Here is a 4447-nt window from a genome sequence, read left to right on the forward strand (position 1 = left end):
ATGGAATACCCCTTTGGCTAGTTTGGGTCACCTGTCCTGGGTCTGTCCCCTCCCAGCTCTTACTGCACCCCCAGCCTGCCTGTTGGCAGGACAGAGCAAGAAGCTGAGATGTCCTTGGCTTGGTATAAGCATTGCTCTGCAACAATTGAAACATCGGGGTGTTATCAGCACTCTTCTCATCCTAAGCCAAAACATAGCATTCTCCCAGCTACTAGGAAGAAAATTAACTCTGTTCTAACTGAAACCAGGACAAGGTGTAACCGAAAAGGCTTATTTTTGTGAACCTTTGAAGTACAAGTTAGGGAAACAATGGGGCATACACAGATTTTTATCTATGCCTAGCTCCTCATGGGCACTCTTAGGTAGAGATTTATTAGAGCAAGTAGGAGCAGAAATTGTCTTTGAAAAAGGGAAAATGGAATTAAGAACAGGAGAAGAACAACTAATAAATGTGTTAAGCTTGGCACTAATACAAACTGACCCTAAAAGTGAAATACCTTTAGAGATCACAGATCAAGTATGTCCAGGAGTTTGGGCTACCGAAGTCCCTGGAAGAGCTAAAAATGTGACCTTAATAATTATTAAATTAAAGCCAGGAGAGAAACCCGTTAAGGTTAAGTAATATCCTTTGAGGATAGAAGATAGGAAAGGAATTAAAGAGATAATTGATCAATTTTTACAGTATGGATTATTGATCGAATGCGAATCAGAATCCAATGCACCCATATTGCCAATTAAAAAGGCAGATGAAAAAGCTATAGGCTAGTTCAGGATTTGAGGGCCATAAATAAAATCACTGAGGATATACATCCAGTAGTGGCAAACCCTTATACTTTGCTGACTAAATTAAAGAATAGTCAAGTCTGGTTTACTGTACTGGATTTAAAAGATGCCTTCTTCTGCCTAGGCTTAGCCACAGAAAGCCAAAACCTATTCGCCTTTGAATGGGAAAATCCCGATTCAGGCAGAAAGACGCAGCTTACGTGGACATTACTACCTCAAGGATTCAAGAATAGCCCCACTATTTTTGGAAACCAATTAGCAAGGGAACTCGAAACATGGATACCTCCGGACACTGAAGGTGCTTTGTTACAATATGTAGATGATCTCTTAATAGCTACCGAGACTAAAGGGAGTTGTATTCAATGGACTATAAGTCGTCTTAATTTTCTGGGTTTAAATGGATATCAAGTCTCTTGACAGAAAGTCCAGCTGGCTCAACAAAGTGTGACCTATCTGGGATTTGACATTTCGGAAGGACAACGAGAACTAGGAACTGAACATCAGGAAGTCATTTGCCGGACTCCAGAACCTCAAATGGTAAAGGAGCTACAAAGCTTTTTAGGAATGACAGGTTGGTGTCGCCTTTGGATTTATAATTATGGACTATTGGTAAAGCCTCTATGTGAATTGATAAAGATTAACCAGTCAAAGTTAGTCTGGACTGGAGAAGCACAAAAAGTCTTTAAACAACTTAAACAAGAATTGATGATTTTGAAATATCAAGCAATATTGGTAGAACAGGACGACGTGGAAATTATGATAATTCATATTGTGAATCTAGCCTCTTTTCTTAGTGATGCTCCGGCACAAGCTGCGATTCACGATTGTTTAGAAACTCTAGAGACTGTGTATTCCAGCCGACCAGACCTTAAGGAGGAGCCCATGGAAGATGCAGAAGAAACTTGGTTCACGGATGGGAGCAGTTTTGTTACGCAAAGACAACGTAAAGCTGGATATGCTATAACAACTACTCAGCAGGTAATCGAGTCTAAGCCTTTACCCCCTGGAACATCAGCTCAAAAGGCGGAGATAGTTGCTCTCACGAGAGCATTGGAACTGGCAGCGGGAAAAAGGGTAAATATTTGGACAGATTCTAAATATACATTCGGCGTGGTACATGCTCATGGAGCAATTTGGAAAGAACATGGATTGCTGACCGCTCAGTGAAAACACAAAGTATGCTGAAGAAATTTTAAAATTGTTAGAGGCTGTAAAACAACCAGAAAAGGTAGCTATCATGCATTGTCAGGGACACCAAAAGGGGAACACCGATTTTGAAATTGGAAAATCGATTGGCAGAGGCTAAGCAGGCAGCTGAAATAACTGAGGTGAAGGCATTGTCTTTGATACCAGACGGTAAAATCCAAACTATATCAAATTATACAAAAGAAGACTTAAAATTAATTGAAGATTTGAAAGGTAAAATGAAACCAGATGGATGAGTATATTTAAAAGATAACCCCATAGTAATACCCTCTAGTTTGACATGGCCCATAGTTCTTACAGAACACAATAAAACGCATTGGGGAGCTGGCACACTGCATAAGAGCCTGAGTCAGACATTAGTGGGACGATATGATAAAACAAGTAACTCAACAATGTAGCATTTGCTTACACAATAACCCCAATACCAAGGATAGAATAAAATTTGGAATAATCGGTAAAGGAAATTATTCGGGGCAACAGTGGCAAATTGATTTTTCAGAACTCCCTAGAAAAGGGGGGTATCATTATTTACTGGTTCTGACTGACACGTTTTCAGGAAGGCCTGAAGCCTTTCCCTGTCGAACAAACAAAGCAAGAGAAGTGGTTAAAGTCTTGTTAAATGAAATAATACCATGCTTTGGGATTCTAGTAGCAATGTCTTCTGATAGAGTTTCACATCTTTGTGCACAAGTGGTAGAACAGATAAGTAAGATTCTAAAGATAGATTGGCAACTGCATACTCCTTATAGACCACAGGCAAGTGGACAGGTAGAAAAAATGAACCATTTAATTAAACAATAAATAGCTAAAATTGGATAAGAAGCTAATTTGTCATGGCCTCAATCCCTCCCTTTAGCATTACTTGGAATTAGAGTTAAACCTAGAATAAAAGGAAATTTGAGTCCCTTCAAAATCTTATATGGAAGGCCATAGCAATTTCTATTTAGTGGAGAGGACCTAACGCAGTTAGGATCAGAATATTTATATGCTTATATAACTGAACTTCAGAAACAATTAAATAAAGTACATACATTTGTTTTAGGGACCAGGGCTAGAGGGTTGGATCAACGGATCCACCCCTTTAAGCTTGGGGATTATATATATATAAAGACTTTTTCAGGACAACCCGTGCAGGAAAAATGGAAGGAAAGTGGATGGGACCATACCAAGTATTACTGACAACACACACCGCCATTAAGATTAAGAAGCAAGCAGCTTGGATCCACAATTCAAGGGTGAAGAAGGCCCCGGTGAGGATATGGACCACCACTCCAATTGGACCAACAAAATTACGGTTTTCCAGATCCTAATGATTGCAGGGGTGCGGTTCTCGGATTTGGGGTGGGCAGCTTGGGATGAGAACTTACACCTGACCTTAATACAAACAATTTCTCAAGTAACTAATAAGACGAACTGTTGGGTATGCACCCATCTGCCACAGCATGGGAATAAGGGTGTATCGTAACCCTTACCCAAACCCTAACCCTAACCCTTACCCCAACCCTTACCCTGACCCTTACATTAACCCTAACCCTAACCCTATCCCTAACCCTAACCCAAACCCTTACTCTAACCCTAAGCCTTATCCTAAACCTTACACTTAATCTTATCTTTAACCTTACCCTTAAACTAATACATACCCTTACGTTTCCCTCATCATAACCCTAAAATTAACCATAACCATTACCCTAACACTTATCCTTACCTAACCCTAACCCTTACTCTAACTTTTACCCTGAGCCAGAACCTTAGACTTCCCCTACCCCTTCCCCTTACTAATACCGTTACCCTAACCCTTACCCTTACACTTACGGTTACCATTAACCTTACCCTTACCCTAACACTTATCCTTAACCTAACCCTTACCCTAAACCTTACCCCAACCCTTACCCTGACCCTTACATTAACCCTAACCCTTACCCTAAACCTTACACTTAATCTTAACCTTAACCTTACCCTTAACATTAACCTAATACTTATGCATACGTTTTCCTGTCTTTAACCCTAAAACTAACCCTAACCATTACCCTAACACTTAACCTTACCCTAACCCTAACCCTAACCCTTTCTCTTACACTTACCCTGACCTGTACCCTTACACTTACCCTTACCCTTATACTCACCCTAATTCTTACCCATACCCTAACACATATTTGTACCCTTAACCTTACTGTTACCCTTAACCTTACCCTCACCCTTACACAAAATAGGATTCCAATTCCAAAAATAGGGTCCCAAATAGGATTGCAATTGAAATATACAATTTATTAATTGAATAGAGGTAAGCAAGCAGTGCTGGGTGCGCCAGGAGTCTCTGCTCCACCAAGACGCACACAAGTTACATTAGGCGGCTGGTTTTTATGCTGCTAGGCTAATACATATTCATTACTACTTCTACAAAAGGCAGGGTTATTCTAATTAGTTCCCAGAATCCAAACCCTCCCACTGGTGCAGGCGT

This window comes from Aythya ferina (assembly GCF_964211825.1).
Source record: "Aythya ferina genome assembly, contig: HAP1_SCAFFOLD_145, whole genome shotgun sequence".
Lineage (NCBI taxonomy): Eukaryota > Metazoa > Chordata > Aves > Anseriformes > Anatidae > Aythya > Aythya ferina.